The sequence below is a fragment of the Hylobates moloch genome, unplaced genomic scaffold (assembly GCF_009828535.3).
Source record: "Hylobates moloch isolate HMO894 unplaced genomic scaffold, HMol_V3 SCAFFOLD_16, whole genome shotgun sequence".
Taxonomy (NCBI): Eukaryota; Metazoa; Chordata; class Mammalia; order Primates; family Hylobatidae; genus Hylobates; species Hylobates moloch.
In genome coordinates, this window is record NW_026652291.1 from 81878933 (window position 1) to 81900309 (window position 21377).

Here is a 21377-nt window from a genome sequence, read left to right on the forward strand (position 1 = left end):
CCTGTCAAGTTTGTATGGTACTGCTATCCTGAGAGCTCCCAAAGGGACTGTGTGTCTGGACAAATTAGGAGAGTGTTATCAAAATTTGTGAGGGACAAAGGAGAGCATAATAGCAATTGTGAAGTATTTATTACCTGAGAAAAGGACTTAACTGTCCTATATTCATTCCTACACTGAATTTTGCACTTTGAATTTCTCAAGTCTAAACGTGTGTCTTGACTTATTTGTATTAAAACATCTTCTGGAAAGTTGGACTAGGTCAAAGAACCTAACTTAGCAGATTGTTATTGCTTTATCTATCACAAAATGTTCATCACTTTTGGAGAAAAAAAATCGGAGTCCTTCTGCATATTGTGTTAATTATTTAAATTAATCTAAATATCACATTGACAAAAATAAATAGAGTAACAGAACTAGCAGGAGGTGAAAAAATGGACAAATGTGCTTATTATTAGTTTTGCATGAGATTCTGAAATCCTATTCTCATATTACAGTTTAAGAGGATAGGAATGCCAGAATTTTCAAGTAGAATAGGGGGCTCTTGTAATAAAATGTGAACATACATGTTATTATCTTATAAAGATTTCCAATTATGCCTTGATCACAGCTAAGGGATTACATGTTTTTAATGCAGTGCACATTGTCAGTGTGCAAAGCAATAAAATGAAAAAAATACAGAACTGAAAATTTAATATATATGATAATACACATAAATCTATTAGAGAAAGAGAAGTGGAATTAATTATAATTCAGTACCCTGAGGGTGAATAAAAATGGTAAATAATTATGAAATAAATTCATATTGTAATTAGTTTAGCATAGTAATATTAGAACAGAAGTCTGTTTTTAAAAAATGTCCTGCTAACTTATAAAATATTTCATGAAAGGGAAGCAGAAAAAATGTTAATTATAAGCATTGCCTAAAAGGTAAAAAAATAATAACTAAGCTGTCTTGAAATAATGATTAAATTTCTGATTAATTCATGGTCTCATTTTAAAAACTAGTTATAACAATGTTTGGAATATTCTTAATGTTCAAGTGAAATGAAAAGACATGTTTAAAGCATCTGTGATGCTCAAGTGGTTTTGAGCATCAATTTTGGAAAAGAAACATGAGCTTAAACTTTTTTTCTCTTTGTGATTGTTTTCCACGGTTATTCACATTAGTGAGAGTTGTGACGGGTTATTTGGCTGTACATGGATTTGTTCTTAATACTTCAGGAAACACATTTTTTATTATACAAATATTACTGTTTTCATGGTAGGGCTTTTATTATGATAAAGAAAATATTCTAAAGAAGCAAAGTAAAGACACAATACTCAGATACTATCTTTTCAGGCTTTACATGGAGTCAGTGCCTACAACAGTCTTAAAGTCACCTTGCTGAGAACTCAGGCTTGTTATATGTACATGGTTTCTGATGCATAGCAGAATGGTGGTGCACACAATTTTGGGTGAGCTACAACTTTAGCCAGTGCAGGGGTCAGAGAGATCAAAAGTTGCTTTCTGTGAATAATCATGGTTGATAAGTTGACCAGAAGTAATTATTGGACTTTTCATTAAATGTTCTGTCCCTGAGGGTGTAGGTGTACCTCAAAAGTACTCTTAGGAACAATTATTTTAGTATATTGTACTATATGTCAAGGCAGTTAATACTGACATTTACCTGACTAGTTCAATGCACTGTGCTTAGTATTTTAGACTCCCCCAAAACCTCTTTGACTCCTTGTTTGCCCTATTTTGACTAAATAATCTGGCGAGTATTATTTTATATAACTGAAATTTCTTGTTCACATGGAACTGGGTGCCCGTCATGGACAGAACTGTGTCTTCAAAATTCATAGGTTGAAGCCCTAACCTAAAATGTGACTGTAGTTGGAGATAGGGTTTTTAAGGAACAAATTCACGTTAAATGAGCTTGTATGGGTGGAGTCCTCATCCAACAGGACTGATTTCCTTATAAAAAGAAGAAGGGATATCAGAGGGCTCCCTCCCTGCCGTGGTGGCTGTCTACAAACCAGGAAGAGAAGCCACACCAGAAACCACTTCTGAGGGTCCCTTGATCTTGGACTTCTAACCTCCAGAACTATGAGAAAAATTTCTGTTGTTTAAACCACCCAGTCTGTGCTATTATGTTATGGCAGCCCATGTAGACTAATACAGTACCCCCACTGAGTGCACTGAAGGAATTAAACTAAATATTTTGTGATCATATATTTTGGTATCCTTGTGTTGCAAGCCTGGAGATTAGATTGTAAAAGGATTGAAGATCCAGGTCATGTCCTTTGTATGTGGTTTTAAAGTTTACCTTTTTCTGGGTACTATGTCAATACTCAGGAAAAATAATGTGATAATCAACTAAGCAGACTCTCTGTTTTTTTTTTTTTTCACTTCGGTTTTATGTAAGTTATTATGTTCTTAATGTATATTGATTTGTAAACTTTATGATTATTTCAGTGGAATGTTTACCATTTTATTCACATTCTCTTAGGCTAGTGTTTCCAGTAGTTTCAGATCAGTTGACGTGACATTTATCTCAATACAGGCCTCCCTCTTGGTTCAGATTTCTGTGTCTTTTTTGTCTCTGAAAAGGGTTCACAATAAGTAAAGATGTGTTAATGTGTATGATTCTACAGGGAGGGTAGGGGAAGGATACTAACTCCCCTATATTGCATCTATTTATTTGACCGTTTATTTTGTTTTAAGAGAAAGTAAACTTCATAAATTCTATTTTCCCAAATTGTTTTGGTTAATAACTAAACAACTGGTAGTACTCATGTCTTCAAAAATTAAAAACACTACTCTCTTTTTCCTTTCATCATTTCATTGAAATGTGTGTTTTTTATTTTTGCCACATAAGTTAACTGAGACAGAGTAGTTTCTTCTTTGAGTGGCATGCTCTCAAAAAGAAAAAAAAATGTTTTGGGTACATGTACAATTCCAAAAAATACTACTATTATATAACTTCACAAAAATTATAACATTTATTTTTTATATTGCAGTTTTGAAAACAAGTGCTATTTCACAGCATTAAACCTTTTATTTGTAGCACTGTGATGCTAGGGAAAAAAACACAGAAACACAGACAGACTGGGGCTTGAATCTTGGCTCTTACATTTGTCCTTATTAAAGTCATTTTACTTTTTGACTCTTATTCATTGTCTGTAAAATGTTAATAAGAATTCAATTCTTAATGGGATTGTTGTAAAGAGTAAGTAAAAAAAATTATGTGTTACACTTAACATAGTGACAAGCACGTAGGCAATGAAAGAATGACCTTTTCAAGAGCTCCTGTTACTTCACTATACTCACTACCAAAAGAGAGAGCTGGGCCTGAGGTTAGCAGAGACTGTTTTCAGAGTAGCCTGTGTCTCAAGCTGGTGCTGAGATTACTATACAGGCATGGAACTAATCTGCCAATTTCAGCCTTACTTTTTACTTGCATTTCAGGGTCTGTGGAAGGATGAACTGAGGTAATGCATATCTGCAGAGCACTTTTTATAGCCTCTGCGATGCAGTATGTGGCCACTGCATGCTGAAAGGTAGCCAGTGACATCAGGATCATTAATCATGCTTCAGGGATCAGAACCACTCACTTCCCATTCTGGTACCTCGGTAGTGGCTCTGGACGATGACATGATGATTTGGAAATTCACTGTCTCTCTAATTCTACAGTTTTGTTTGTAGAAAAGTCTACAATGAATCAAGCTATAATAATAGTGAGGTACAGAGTAAAGGCTCCTTTATATATTCTCTCTCACTATTCAATCTAGTTTTTCACATGTTATAAAGCGTGACAAATTATTTGAAGAGAGATGAACTGAAAACGAATGTGTCTCACATGGATGTTGTCATCTATTTTTAGCACACTGATATGGTTTGGCTCTGTGTCCCCACCCAAATTTCATCTGGAATTGTAATCTCCATGTGTTGGGGGAGGGATCTGGTGGAAGGTGACTGGATCATGGGGACAATTTCCCCTATGCTGTTCTCGTAATAGTAAGTGAATTCTCATGAGATCTGATGGTTTACAAGCTGCAGTTTGTCCCATGCTGTTTCCAATACACAGTGTTTACAACTAGGAAAATATATCAATAATATGTGAAAAGTTCAAGATATCCTCTGCTTGATAGTAATTGATAAACTATGTGATAACACAAAAATAAGTAGTACATATTTCAAGTTGTGACAGTTAGAAATATGTCATCTACATAGCATTAGAAGTGAAAATAAATCACCTTGCCAAGTTTCATGACCCCATGACTTATTTGTAATACGTGCTTGAACATGCAGATGTCTGATGTATTCCTAGATGTGTGTACATGTATTATAAAGGGCAGCATTTTCCTTGAACAACTGCTGTTTTTAGTGAGATTTTTAGTAGATATCAGTAAATTACACATGTAGAAAGAACTCTATAGTCAGGAATGTCACATGTGACTGATGAATGTAATAAAAGTAACAGAATTATTATAATGATCACATTTGGTACTAGGAAGAACAGAAAATTTTGTATAGATACAAAATACATAGTTATTGAATGAATAATTTCTTGGTGGATCAAAGCTTATGTATCTTATGGATAATTCCTTAGGTATGGCATGCATCTAGTTCATAAGTGTATAACTTAGTTATATTGTTTTGCATTAATTAGCCTAAGATGTGACATAGATAATAGAAAGGAAATTAAGAAACAAAATTTCCTTTTTTTAATCCAGAAACAATCAAGAACTTGTTAAATGGCCTAGACTTCTCTTTGATGCCACATAACCAAGCTCTGCAGTTGTCTTCTTTGACATATTTTCATCTAGGCGTTTTAATCCACTTATCCTCAGTAACAGCCATCTTCCTTAGACAGTGTCTCCAATCTTTTCTTGCTTTACCTGTTGGTACCTTGGACATCTTGATTCTCAGGCCTGTGAACTTAGCCCTGTGTGAAAAGGGTAAAAGGGTCTGAGAACTCCTTAGCATATAGTTTTATTACACTTGCATCAATTTACTGTATTACTCTTTGATTTGGCAATACTCTTGGAATTCATTGAGTAACTCAATGGATATTTGCTGAATTAATTAATGGACAGTGGTTACCTAGGTGAAGAAAGAGAGGCAGGGAAAGGACAAAGGTGTTTCTGTGGCTGAAAAGCAGGAAAAAGAACATAGAACAAACCGTAACAGAATATTTTTCTGGTGTTCTGAATGAGAATTGGCTGTGGAACAGAGCAGAAGGGATACTACATGGGAAGAACCAAGCCTGGGGATCAGGCCTGGAGCACTAAGAGCTGATCAAGATATTTCATCTGTTGTTCTTTCATTTTCATTTGAGAGTGGGAAGTTTGTACTGGGTTGCCTCTAAAGGGCTCTTCCTCATCTGAGCTTTTATAATTCTCCAGATGATTGAATTGGTGTTGTTCCTGTCCAATTATTGATGACACTATTTTGGTTAAGTTCCTAATAACTTGGGGAATATGTGGAAAATTCCATGTGTCATGTCATAAATTGAAGAAATATTTAGTCAATTTGATATTAACCTTTAGGGAACAGTATAATTTCGTATAACAGATATTTTTAATTTATCCTGATACAAAATGTCCAAAGAAACTCTCTCAAACTAGGTAGAACAAGTAAGTCACTGTACCAGAATCGTAAATTCAAAATCGGTAAGTGATTAACAGTGTTTACTTTTAAACGCTATTAGAAGTAGTTGATATTAGAGAGCTAGAAATAAGTATTATATGATATTTATTTGTATTCAAACTTTTATTAGGAAATTGCTCTAATATTGCTCCTTGTGTTTTAGTATATTTCTAGAGAAGTGAGAGAATCAAGAGGAAATATAGTAATGGACATTTTGAAAAGGAATTATAAGAGAATCAATATATTGAGGGTTTAAAAAATTAAGATGAAGATTCATAACTGTTTTCAAGCTGTTGAAAGGGAACTGTGAAAAAGATTGTGTCCAATTATCATCTATCTCCACTGGGATTGAAAGACAAGTAGTGGGCTTAATATGCAGCAAGAGAAGAATTCATTTAGAAAGGGAGATTTTTATTTTTGCCCAAATTATGAGTAAACATTGTAACAGCTAACTGAGAACTGTTAGGAGCCCTTTGTTTAAAAAAGATGAAACAGATGAATTTCAATCTTTGTTCAGGTAAGTATGTATTTTCACTTTATGATTATTTGATGATCCTATAAGGACTCTAACATTTCTCCAGAGTTAAAACCATTAATCGGAGATATATTTTTTGGAAGATTCTCCATCCCCAAAACATTATTTTTCTTTTTTCCTTCAAGATAAAACCCAGCACATGTTGTCTGCTTTGATATCTAAACAATTTTAGAAGCATTCATGCTTTGAAACAGTATGAGAGGCCAAGCAAAGGATATTTAATGTTTTTTACTTTCCTCTTCCTCTCTGGTCACAGGATAAATGTAAAATTGGTTTGAGTAGCTGCTGTAAAGTCCTGTGGGTAGCTGAATTTCCTATCAGCACACTTTACAGCCTGCGGATGCCTCTGAAGAGAGACAGGCTTGACTTGTACCACTTTTCAGGTTTGTTTCTTAAACTCGCTTCTGTGAGTTTTTCCAGTGACTCCAGGGAGATGAAGCACCTCCCTACTGCTATATATTAGAGCAAAATTTAGCAGACACTTAAAAGCATTTCACAGTCTCAGAACAGAAACAAAATAAATTCAAACATTTGGATTTTTGCCAAGTCCTTCACAGAAAACTCAAAAAGTCTTTCCTTTCCCAGTGGGCATATTCTGAAATTTCTCTTCAGGTTATGGATATTGAATAGAGAGAACCATGGCTCACATCTTTCCAAGTTGAGACAGAAAATTACTGCCCCCTTAGGGTGCTTGCCTGGCATTAACACAGCCCAAGGTTGGAACTGGTTAATAGTTGCATGGTATGTGTGTGTGTGCGCACGCACGCATATGTGCTCTATCCTTGTAGTAGTCAGAGAGCAGGTAGTAACTAAGAAAGAAAGGCAAGAAGATAATAATGAAATATTTGGGAATTAAATGAAGGTCATGGAAAATCTTGGAACCGTCATGGTTATGAAAGCAAATTCTTGAGATAATTCTATGTCTGCAGCTTGCTTTCCACCTTGCAAATCCCTGGGCAAGTTACTTAATCTCTCCAGTCTCTGTTACTTCTTCTATAAACAAGGAATAATAAAAACAACTATCTCACAGGATTGTTATGAGAATTAAATCAGACAATGAATGAAGAATGACAATTACATAATAAGCATTCAATATGTTATTTGTGACTGCTAATGTTGAAGAAAAAACGTCAAAGAATACCATGATAGACGAAAATCTGTGGCTAAATTACCTGCTTTCACAAGAAATTTGGGACCTCTTAGCCTTCTGTTGATCCTGGAAACGGCTATTCCCTCGTGGGCTGAATATTACTTTTTGCGGTTATGCACTTTGTCTGCTCCCAGAGGGCTCTTGTTCTAGACTTGCTGCTTTGAAGTGCAGCTGGTGCTCCTGTTGGCAGTCTCTTGGGGATGCAAGGGTTTGGCCGAGGGCTTTGGCCCAGTCTTGCCAGATCATGTGGGGGTAATCTCCTGTCCCCATTTATATGCAATACTCAGGTTTCCAGCTGCTTCCTTGCCATTTACTCCTGGCTTCATCCCTGTGAGGTTGATGGGTAATTAGCATGGATTTTATAGCCACTGTAGGAGAGAAAAGGAACTAACCCAGCAAATATGAATTTGGTAGAAAGTTTAATTTGATGCTTCCTTCTTAGCAACGCACATACAATGCAAATAATTTTCATCTCCTAACCTGTGGTGGAATTCAAGTTCTTTCTGTTTCAAATAATGGTTTATTCCAAGGGAAGTTTTCCTCATTAACAACAAAAAATACACAAATTTGCTGGTGATCTATGATGATATTTATTCTGTTTCATTTATTTAAACAGTTACTGTTGGAGAGAAGAACAAAAAGTGTCAAATCTTGGATTTCTATATGTCAAGCTACTTTATAGATTCCATCTGACTTTTTGAGAGAGAAAGTTAACAGTGTTCATCTAGCTAATTATATAATTAAATGCTTCCCCACTCGTTTCTCTCTCTGGCCTCTCAATTTCTGTGCATTTGCAGGATATAGATTTTTGATCATTTGCATTTTGAAGATATAATAATTGTAAACAACATTTCTTGGGCACGCGCTATTTGCCGGGCTCTCTTCTAAGCTCCTGTATGTGTAGACTTGTAGAAGACATTAGGAGAAACAAGAAAAAGTAAATTATCATGCTTTTGATATTTCTTAGAGTGAAAGCTCTATTTTTATTTATTTATTTATTTTTTTCAGTGGAGAGATTCAGACTTGTGAATTTACTCCTAGTGAGACCAGAGCACTCCTGGTCTAGATGTTTGTTGACTTTGTTTTTGAAACAGGGCCTATCACATCAGCTAATTATTTTTGTAAGTGCCTGGGTCCTTGATGGCTAATTTTAAATATTGTTCTAGTGTCTCTTCTCTTCTACATCTAGGCTGCTATTTTAGGTTTAGATTACATAAATTAATGTGGTTATTTGTTTAATTAATGTACATTTTGAAAATTTATCTCAGTAATAACTAACATGTTTTTTAATGATAAATGTAAATTGATTTTAGAATTTTCTGAGGTTTTCTTTTTTTTCTTTTTTTTTTTTTTGAGACAGAGTCTCACTCTGTCGTCCAGGCTGGAGTGCAGTCGCGCCATCTCGGTTCACTGCAAGGTCCGCCTCCCGGGTTCATGCCATTCTCCTGCCTCAGCCTCCCTAGTAGCTGGGACTACAGGCGCCCGCCACCACGCCCGGCTCATTTTTTTTTGTATTTTTAGTAGAGACAGGGTTTCACCATGTTAGCCAGGATGGTCTTGATCTCCTGACCTCATGATCCACCTGCCTCGGCCTCCCAAAGTGCTGGGATTACAGGCATGAGCCACCACGCCCGGCCCTTGAGGTTTTCTTTAAGATAGACAACAATCAACTACAGCCCTAAAATGAGAGAAAGAAATACTACATAAAGCAAACATTTTTTTAAAATTTTAAGATTTAATTTTATTTTTGTTAGCTTATATGAACTAAACATCATTCTAGAACCTGAAAGAGAGTACAGGTAGTTATCATCACTAATTCTCTTTTAACATTCTGTTGTTCTGCTCCTTTTAAATGTGTCTCTTTAAAGATTACACCTTTAAGATCTGCATTTTGTTCCTCATCGTCTTCACAATCATCAGACAATTTCAGCTCAGATTTGATTGGCTGCCCCTACGAAAAAATCCTGCCCTTATAAAGTACAAAAGCAGCGAGGGGAGAGGAAGATACTACTCATAGTATCGCAGAAGGTATACACCCCCCTGTGATATTGTTCGTAATTTTCAGGGAATGAGAGGATGATATTTCTCTCAACATTGCAAGGCCTGTTCACCCTCCTGTGATATTGTTCGTAAGATCCAGAAATGGGAATGATATTACTCCAAATATTGCAGGGGGTATACGCCTCCTTTTGTATTTTTTGTAATGGGAAGTGGATGATATTACTCCCAATACCGTAGGAGGGTGTACACACTCCCTGTAATATTGTCCCTAATATCCAGGTTGGGAGAGGATGATACTACTCCCAATATCGCAGGGGGTGTACACTTTGCCTGTGATGTTGTTCCTAATATCCACTGGGGGAGATCGTGATATTACTCCCAATATCGCAGAGGGTGTACAACCCACCTATGATATTGTTCCTAATATACAGGAAGGGAGAAAATGATATTACTCTGAATATGGCAGAGAGGGTACACCACCCGACCCCCATGATATTGTTCCAAAGAAGGAGAGGATGATATTACTCTCAGTATTGCAGGGGGTGTACAAACCTCGGTGATATTGTTACCAGTATCCAAGGGGTACAGGATGATATTACTCTCAATATCGCAGTTGGTGTACATGCCACCTGTAATACAGTTTTCAATATCCAGTGGGGGAGAGGAGCATATTGCTCTTAGTATCGCAGGGGGTGTACGCCCTTCCTGTGATATTGTTCCTAATATTCAGAGGGGAGAGGATGGTATTACTCCCAATATCGCAAAGTGTGTACACCCCCCGTGATATTGTTTTTAATATTCAGAAAGGAGAAGATGGTATTTCTCCCAATATCACAGAGGGTGTACACACTCCCCTGTGATATTCTTTTTCACATCCAGGAAAGGAGAGGATATTATTTTCAATATCTCAGGGATTGTACACAATACTGTGATCTTGTTTTTAATATCCAGAGAGGGAGAGGATAATATTACTCCCAATATCGCAGGAGTGTACACCCCAGCACTGTGATATTGTTCCTAATATTCAGAAAGGGAAAAGACTATAGTACTCCCAATATCACCAGGGGTGTACACCCCCCATCTGATATCGTTCCTACTATCCAAGGGGGAGAAAATAATATTACTTTCAAAATTGCAGGGGCTGAACACTCCCCCTGTGATATCCTTTCTAATATCAAGGAGGGGAGAGGATTAGATTACTCCCAATATTGGGGGGGTGTACACCTTCCCTATGATATTATTCCTAATATCCAGGTGGGGAGAGGATGATATTACTCTCAATATTGCAGGGGTTGTACACCTCCCTGTAATATTGCTCGTAATATGAATGGAGGAAGACTATGATAGTAATTTCAATATCGCAGGAGGGGTACACCCCCACAGCCCCACAGTGATATTGTTCCTAATATCAAAGATGGCAGAGGATGCTATTACTCCCAATATCGCAGGGGGTATACACCCCTTCTGTGATACTGTTTCTAATATGCCCGTAGTGGGGGAGAATGATACTACTCACAATATCACAGGGAGTGCAGACCCCACTGTGATATTTTCCTAATATCAAAGGGGGAGAAAATAATATTACTTCCAATAGCACAGCGGGTATACACCCCCCTGTGATATTGTTCCTAGTACCCAGCAAGGAAGAGGATATTACCCCCAAGAGCACATGAGATGTACAACCGCCCTGTGATATTGTTCCTAATATACATGGGGGAGACGATGATATTATTCCCAATGTCGCAGGTGGCGTAAACCCACCCCTGTGTTATTGTTTTTAGTGTCGAGGGCAAAAGAAGATAAAATTACTCCCAATATCTCAGGGGGTGTACACCCCTTCTGTGATATGGTTCCTAATATCCAGGTGAAGAGAGGATAATATTACTCCCAATATCACAGGGGGAGTACACCCTCCTGTGTACTCTGGTTCTTAATACCCAGTAGGAGAGGTGACAGTATTGCTCCCAATATCTCAGGGGATGTACACCGCCCTCCCCCCCACCACCATGTGATATGGTTCCTAATATTCAGTGGGGAAGAGAAAACGATATTACTCCCAATATCACAGGGGGTGTACACATCCTTCTGTGATATTTTTTCTCATATACGGAAGGTGGAAAGTAATATTACTCCCAATATTGCAGGGAGTGTATACCCCCCTGTGATATGGTTTCTAATATCTGGAAGGGAGAGGATGATATAGTAATATAGGGAGTACCCTATATTGCAGGTGGTATACACCCCTCTTGTGATATGGTTAATATTGTTCAGAAAGAGAGAAAATGAAATCATTGTCCATATTGCAGGGGGTGTAAACTTGCCCTGTGATATTGTTCCTAATATCCAGGGGGGCAGAGGGTAATATTACTCCCAATATCATAGGGTATGTACACACCCCCTGTGATATTATTCTTTATATTCAGGTGGGGAAAAGATGATATTACTACCATTATCATAGGTGGGGAAAACAACTCCTTGTAATATTTGTCTTTAATATCCACGGAGGGAGAGGGTGATATTACTTTCAATATCGCCAGAGGTGTACACCATCTCTGTAATATTGTTCCTAATATCTAGGGATGGAGAAAATGATATTACTCCCAATAGCAGAGGAGGTGTTCACCGCCCCAGTGATGTTGTTTTTAATATCCAGAGGAGTAGAGGATAATATTATTCCCAATATTGCAGGGGGAGTACACCCCCATGTGATATTGTTCCTAATATCCATGGGGTAGAGAATGGTATTACTTCCAATATTGCATGTAATGTACACCACCCCTGTGATATTGTTCCTAGTATCCAGGAGGGGAGAAAATGGTGTTAGTCTTAATATCGCAGAGGGTGTAAACCACCCCTTTAATACTCTTCCTCATATCCAGAAAGGGAGAGAAAGATATTACTCCCAATATCGCAGGGGGTGTGCACATCTTCTGTGATACTGTTCCTAATATCCAGGGGGAAAGAGGATGATATTAATTTCAATGTCACAGAGGTTGTACACATCCCTATAATATTGTTCCTAATGTCCGGGGGGAAGAAGATGGTATTACTCCCAATATCACATGGGGTGTACAACCCCCTGTGATATTGCTCCTAATATCCAGGAAGGGAAAGGATATTACACCCAATATCGAGGAGGGATGATACTACTCTCAATATCACAGGGGTTGTACCTTTACCCTGTGGCATTGTTCCTGATATCCCAGTAAGAGGAGGCCGATAGGACTTCCAACATCACAGAGGGAGTACACCCCCCTTGTGATATTACTCCTAACGTCCAAGCAGGGGAGAAGATGATGTTACTGTCAGTATCACAGGGAGTGTACACCCACCCTGAGATGTTGTTTTTAATACCCAGGGGGTGAAAGGATACTACTCCCAATAGCGTGGGGACTCTATACCTCGCTGTAATATTGTTCCTAATATCTGGGGTGGGGGGCGGGGAGAGGATGATATTACTCCCCAAATCTCAGAAAGTGTATACTCTCTTTGCGATACTGTTCCTAATATCGGGGGTGGGGGGAGAGGATGATATCACTCCCAATATCGGAGGAGGTATACACCCCCTGTGTGATACTGTTCCTAATATCCAGCAGAGGAGAGGATGATATTACTTCCAATATCGCAAGGGCTGTATACCCTCCTTGTAATATTGTTCCGAATATCCAGGGCAGAAGACCACAATATTACTTCCAATAGCGCAGGGGGTGTACACCCTCCCTGTTATATTGTTTCTAATATCCAGAGAAGGAGAGAATGGTATTACTCCCAACATCACTGGGGGTGTAGATTTTCCCTGTGATATTGTTTCTAATATCCAGTAGGAGAAAGAATATTACTCCCAATATCGCAGGGGGTGTACACACCGCTTTGTGATATTGTTTTTAATATCCAAAAAAGGATGATATTACTCTCAATATTGCAGAGGGTGTACACACCCCCCTGTGATATTCTGCCTAATATCTAGGGAAGGAGAGGATGATATTACTTGCAATATCGCAGGAAGGTGTAGACATCCCTGTGTTATTGTTCTTAAAATGCAGAAGAGGAGAAGATAATGTTACTTCCAATATCGCAGGGGGTGTACACACCCCACTTGTGATATTGTCCCTAATATTTAGGGAGAAGGGGATATTACTCCCAATATCGCAGGGGATATACACACCCCCTGTGTTATTATTTATAATATCCAGGGTGAAGGGAGGATAATATTACTCCTAATATCGCAGGCAGTGTACACTTTCACAGGGGAGAGAAAATGATATTACTCCCAATATCGCAGAATGTGCATCCCCCCCCAACTGCAATATTGTTCCAAATATCCAGGGAGGGAGAGGATATTACTCTCATATCACATGGGGTATCCCCCCACTGTGTTGTTGTTCCTAGTATCCAAGGGAAGAGAGGTTGATATTACTCTTAATATTGCAGGGAGTGCACAAACCCCCTTTGATATTGTTCCTAATATCCAGGGTGTGGGAGAGAATGATATTACTCTCAATATCGCAGAGGGTATACTACCATCTGTGATATTGTTTCTAATATCCAGGGTTGGAGTGGATGATATTACATTCCATATCCAAGGAGGTGTACACCCCTCCTGTGATATTGGTCCTAATATCTAGGTGGGGAGAGGATAATAGTACTCGCAGTATCGCAGGGGCTGTACACCTCCCCTGCGACATTGTTTCTAAATGCAGATAAGAGAAGACGACATGACTCCTAATACTGTAAGGGGGGTACACTCCCTTTGTGAAATCGTTTCTAATATTTAAAGGGGAGAGGAGGACATTTCTTTCAATACCGCAGAGGGTATACTCACCCCCTGTGATATTGTTCCTAATATCCAGTTGGGGAGAGGTTGATATTACTCCCAATATTGCAGAGGGTGTACACCCCTTCTGTGATATTGTTCCTAGTATCCACAGTAAGAGAGCATAATATTACTCCCAATATCACAGGGAGTGTACACCCCTCCTGTTATATTGTTCCTAATATCAAGGGGAGAGAAAATGATTATATTCACAATAACACAGCGGATAGACACCCTCCCACCGTGAGATTGTTCCTAATAACCAGCAAGAGAGAAGATGATATTACTGCCAATATCACAAGGGGTATACTCCTCCCCTGTGATATTCTTCCTAATATCCAGGAAATAGAGGGCAATATTACTCCCAATATTGCATTGGGTGGAAACAACACTGTGATATTTTTCCAAATATGCAGCATGGTAGATGATGATATTACTGAAAATATTGCAGGGCGTGTACACACCCCTCTGTGATGTTGTTTCTAATATCCAGTGGGGGAGAGGACGATATTACTCCCAATATCACAGGGAGGTACACCTCCCGTGTAACAGTGTTCTGAATACCTAGGGTGAGAGAGGATGATATGACTCCCAATACTGCAGAAGGTGTACACCACCTTTCTAATATCCAGGGGGGGAGTAGATGATATTAATTAAATATTGCTGGAGGTGTACACACCCCCCGTTGATATTCTTCCTAATATCCAGTGGGAGAAAGGATAATATTACCCCAATATCGCAGGGGGTGTACAGAGCATGATATTACTCCCAAGATGGCAAGAGTTGTACACTCCCACTGTGATATTGTTCTTATAAATCAAAGGGAGAAAGGATATTACTCCGAATATTGCAAAACCTGTACCCCCCACCCCTGGAATATTGTTTCTAATATCCAGGAGAGGAGAGAATAATATTACCCCCAATATCGCAAGGGAATGTGCACTCCTGCACCATATGGGGAGTAGTATCACCCCCATCTCGCCCCCTGGATATTAAGAGCCACATGAAAGGGGGGTGTCTACCCCCCGCCATATCAGGAATAATATTACCCCCCTTTCACTCCTTGGATATTATGAGCCATATGACAGAGGTGTGTCCACCCCCCGCCATATCGGGAGTAATATCACCCCCCTCGCCGCCTGGATATTACGAGCCATAGGACAGGAGGCTGTTTACACACCTTTTTTTACAGTAATGGGAGTAATATTATCTCTGCCTTTCGAAATTATGAGCAATATCACAGTAAAGTGTACAGCACCTGCGATGTTGAGTTTAATAACATCCTCTTTCACTCTCTGGATATTAGAAAAAGTATCACAGAGGGGGTGTACACCTTCTGTGATATTGGAAAGAATGTCAACCATTCTTCTCATGGTTATTAGGAATAGTGTCTTGAGAGGGGTTGTAGACCTTTTTCGACGTTCAGATTAATTTCATCCTCTGTGAACCGAAATTATACAAACAATATCACAGGCGTGTGTACACCCTCTGCGATATTGAGAGTAATATTACCATCTCCCCCCCGAATATTATGAAATATATCAAAGGGGGTTATACTGCCCCTGGGATTTTGGGAGTAATATTATCCTCTCTCCCTCTGGATATTAGGAACAATATCACAAGGCTGGAGTGCATACCTACTATGATATTGAAAGTAATGTCATCTTCTCCCCACCTGGATATCCAAAACAATATTACAGTGGGGCTGTACACTCCCTGAGTTATTGAGAGTAATATAATCATCTCCCTCCCAGATATTAGGAAATATATCACAGTGGGGGGTGTACACTCCCTGCTATATTGATAGTAATATTATCATCTCCCAGCTTGGATATTAGAAGCAATATTACAAAAGGAATGTACACTCTCTGAGATCTTGGCAGTAATATCATTTTTCCCCCACTGGATATTAGGAACAATATCACGGGGTGGGGGTAGACACCGCCTGCAATATTGGGAGTGATATTATCCCCTCCCTTCCTGTACATTAGGAACAATGTCCCAGGAAGGGTATACACCCACTGCGATACTTGGAGTAATATCATACTCTCCCCTCCTAGATATTAGGAAATGTCAGAAAGGGGTGTACCTCCTCTGTGATATTGAATGTAATATCGTCCGCTCCTTCCCCTGGATATTAGGAACAATATTACAGGGGGGTGTACACCTCCTGTGATACTGGAAGTAATGTCCTCTCCGTCCCTGGATATTAAAAACTATATCCTAGGGAAGGGGGTGTACATTTCCTGCACTATTGGGAGTAATGTCATTCTCTCCCTTTCTGGATATTAGGTAATATATCTCGGTTGGGGTAACAACCACTGCAATATTGGGAGTAATATCATCATTTCCCCATCTGGATATTAGGAGAAATATCAAAGGGGGGTTGCACACCTCATGCGATATTGGGCCTAACATCATCCTCTCCCATTCTGGATATTAGGAGCAATATCACTGTGATAGTGTACACCTCATGCGATATTGGGAGTACTATCATCCTCTCCTTCTTTGGATGGCAGGAACAATATCACAGGGGCATCTTACATCCCATGTGATATTGGGAGTAATATCATCCTCTCGCCAACCGAATATTAGGAAAAATGTCACTGGGGGGATATACATTCCCTGCACTATTGGGAGTAATATAATCCCATCTTCCCATGGATATTTTGAACAATATACCAAAGAGGGAGTACCCCCCCTGCAATATTGGGAGTAGTATCATCCTCTTTCTCCCTGGATATAAGAAACAATATCACACAAGGCGTGTACACCCCCTGTGATATTGAAGGTTATATCATTTTCTCCCCCACTGGATATTAGGGGAAGTATACACACCCTGGGATATTGGCATTAATATCGTCCTCTATTTCCCTGGATATTAGGAACAATTTTCCAGGTGGCGTGTACACTTCCTGTGATATTGGGATTAATATAATGCCCTCTTCCCATGGATATTTGGAACAATATACCAAAGAGGGAGTACACCCCCTGTGACATTGGGAGTAGTATAATCCTCTTTCTCCCTGGAGATAAGAAACGATATCACACAAGGGGTGTACACCCCCTGCAATATCATCCTCTCCCCCACTGGATATTAGGAACAATATCATAGGGGAAGGGTACACACCCTAGGATATTGGCAGTGATACCATCTTCTATTTCCCTGGATATTACGAACAGTTTTCCAGGGGGCGTGTACACTTCCTGTGATATTGGGAGTAACATTATCCTCTTCCCCTGTGGATATTAGGAAAAATATCACAGAGGGTGTGTACACGACCGTTGATATTGGGAGTAATATCATCTTTCCACCTGTATATTATGAACAATATCACTGGAGGTTTTACACCCCATGCGATATTGCCAGAAATATCCTTTTCTTCTCTCTGGATGTGAGAACCAAAATCAGACGGGGGTGTACATTTTTTGCGATATTGGGAGTAATATCACCCTCTGCTCCCTTAAATATTATAAACAATATCACAGGGGGGTTGTATATCCCTGCAATATTGGGAGTAATATCATCCTCCTTTCCTTTGAATATTAGACAACATATAACAGAGGGGGTGTACACGTTCTTCGATATTTGGTTTAAGATCATCTGTTTCCCCCCTAAATATTACAAACAGTATCACAGGGGGGAGTACACCCCTGTGATATTGGGAGTAGTATCATCCTCTCCTCACTTGGATATTAGGAACAATAACACAGGAGGGATGTCACCCCCTGTGATATTGGGACTAATATTCTCTTCTCCCTTCTTCAATATTAGGAACAATATTAGAAAGAGGGTATACGCCTCCTGAGATATTGGGAGTTTTGTCCTTTTCTCCTTTCGTGAATATTAGAAATAATATCACAGGGGCGGGCATACACCCCCTGCTAAATTGGGAGTAATATCATCCTCTCCTGCCCTGAATAATAAAGACAGTATAACACTGGGGTTGTACATGCCCTGAGACGTTGGGAGTAATATCATCCTCTCCTTTCTTGAATTTTTGGAATAATATCACACAGGCAGTGTACACCTTCTGCTTTATAAAAAATCAGAGGGGTGTGTACACTCTTTGCGATATTTGGAGTAATATAATGTCTCGCCTCCTGGGTATAATGAAAAATATTACAGGGAAAGTGTACATCCCTAGCTTTGAACTCACTCTTCTTCAATATTACAAAAAATATAAAATAGTTGCATAAACCTTCTACGATACTGAAAGTAATATCATCCTCTCTCTTTCTGGATATTAGGAATAATATCACAGAAGGGTGTACACCCTCCTTGATATTGGGATTGATATCATCATCTCTTTCCCTGGATATTAATAACAATGTTATGGGGTGCTGTAAATCCCCTGCGATATTGGAAGTAATATCATCCTGTACACCTCCGGATATTAGCAACAATGTCACAGAAAAGGTGTACACCCCCGGCGACATTGCGAGTAATATCATCCTCCCTGCCCGTGGATATTAGGAACAATATCACAGGGGTGTGTACATCCCCTGAATTATTGGGAGAAATATCATCCTCTCCCAAACTGGATATTATGAACAAGATCATAGTGGGAGGTGTACAACTTCTGCCATATTGGGAGTAATATCATCCTTTTACACCCTGGATATTAGAAACAATACCACATAGGGGGTGTACACCGGCTGAGATATTGGGAGTAATATCATCCTCTCCCTTTCTGATTATCAGGTAGAATATCACGGGGGGTGTACTCCCCTGCAATATTGAATGTAATGTTATCTTCTTCCTCATGGATATTAGGAACAATATCACTGTGGGGGTGTACACCCTCTGCGATATTGAAAGTAAATTCTTCCTCTCCTGCACTGCATATTAAGAATAATACCATAGTGGAGGTATTCACCACCTGTGCTGTTGGGAGTAATATCATCCTCTGCCCCCAGGATATTATGAAAAATGTAACGGGGGAGGTTGTAAACACCCTGCAATATTGGAGGTAATATCATCCTCGCCCCCCCTCAATATTAGGAACAATATCACAAAAAAGGGTTTACATCACCTGCTATACTAAGAGTAATATCATTCTCTCCCCCCCTGGATATTACAAACAATATCACAGAAGGGTGTTATCACAGAAGGTTGTACACCCCCTGCGATATTGGGAGCAATATCATCCTCTTACCCCCAGAATATTATGAGGAATGTCACAGAAGGTGTACACCTCCTGTGATATTGGGAGTAATATCATCCTTCCTTTCCTGTATATTACGAACTATATCACAAAGGGATGTACAGCATCTGCGATATTGAAAGTAATACCATCCTCTGCCCCGCCGGATAATACAAACAATATCACCGTGGGGTGTCCACCGTCTGCGATATTAACAGTAATATCATCCTCTCCCCTTCTGGGTTGAATGAACAGTATCACATAGGAGTGTACACCCTCTGCGATATTGGAAGTAATATCATCCTCTCCCCTCCTGGACATTACGAATAATATCACAGTTGGGTGTACACCTCCTATGATATTGGGAGTAATCTCGTCAAATTTTAAATTGCTTTGGGGTCAGGTTTTATGAAGATGATGAACGCCTCTAATGGGTTCCAGGTGCTTCTTTTCCACTAGCCATGAGGCTGTCCACAGGTTACTGCACAGATATTATCACAGCTCAGTAATATTGATAAGACAGCTGTGCCTAATGTTTTCCTTCTACCACCTCTTTTTTTTTTTTTTTTTTTTTTTTTTTTGCCAGTCTCACTCTGTCTCCCAGGCTGGAGTGCAGTGGCGCAATCTTGGCTCACTGTAACCTCTGCCTCCCAGGTTCAAGCGATTCTCCTGTCTCAGCCTCCCGAGTAGCTGGGATTACAGGAGCGCCTCATCACGCCTGGCTAATTTTTGTATTTTTAGTAGAGACGGGGGTTTCATCATATTGGTCAGGCTGGTCTCTAACTCCTGACCTCAGGTGATCCACCCGCCTCAGCCTTCCAAAGTGCTGGGATTACAGGCCTGAGTCACTGCGCCTGGCCCATCCTTATCATCTTCACATTGAGTAGTCTGAAGAGGAGGTGGATAAGGAGGAGGAAGTGGAGGAGGAGGTGGGGTTGGTTTTGCTGTCTCGGGGTGGCAGAGGCAGAAGAGGTGGAGGAGGTGGAAGGGGAGGAAGGAAAGGCAGGCACCCTTGGTATAACTACAGAAATACACTGTAATTTTTGTCTGAGTTTTTTGCTTTTTCATTTCTCTAAAATGTTTCTGTGTGGTACCTGTCCTTCAACCATTTGCTTTAGTATCGGTACCTGTATCATAGAAGATTCCACGTGGTAAAAGAAGTCAAAAGTCGTCTTGTATAAATGGAACCCTTCTGCCAGATTGTCTGAGTCAATTTGCTTTCTGATACTGCTTCTTCTACATCTTCTTCCTTATTGTGTGGCATCGATTTGGAAGCACTCATTTCCATTAAGTTGTCTTTTGTTAATTGCTCTGGTGTGGTGTCTATTAGCTCTTGAATTTCTGCAAGATACATATCTTGAAATCCTTCACCACCCACATTTTTTTTTTGTTATATCTACGATCTCTTTCATGATTTCCTTGATTGTCTCTGTCATAAATCCTGTGACGTTATGCCCAACATCTGGACAGTTTTTTTCTGTAGGAATTTATTGTTTTGATCACGATGGCTGTCACAGCTTTTTCTGTAATGATAACAGCATCTTCAGTGATATAATCTTTCCAGACTTTCATAATCTATCAGAATTATCTTCCATAGCATTGACAATCTTTTTTATAATGAGTCTTAAAGATCCCTATCACCCCCTGATCTAGAGGCTGAAGTAGCGATCTTGTGTTTGGAGGCGAGTAGACAATTTTGATGCTTTTGCTGTTGAACTCATGGGGTTCTGTGTGGCAAGGGGCATTGTCCAATATCAAAAGACTTTAAAAGGGAGTTTTCTACTGGCGAGGTACTTCCTGCTTCCTGACTTCACAGACAAAGCATCAATGGAATCAATCCAGAAAAAGAGTTCTTGCCCAGGCCTTATTGTACTGTCAGAAGATTGACAGCTGGTCTTTATCTTTTCCCTTCAAGGCTCTAAGGGTAAGGGTAGTCCTGACTGCATTTGCACCAAGCAGTTGAGTTAGTCCATCCCTTCCTGCGCACATCCTGATGCTCACTTCTCTTCCTTTCTAGTAAATGTTCTTCGTGGCATTTTCCCCCCAGAATAAGGCACTTTCATATTAATTAAAAACCTGTTCAGACAGATATCCTT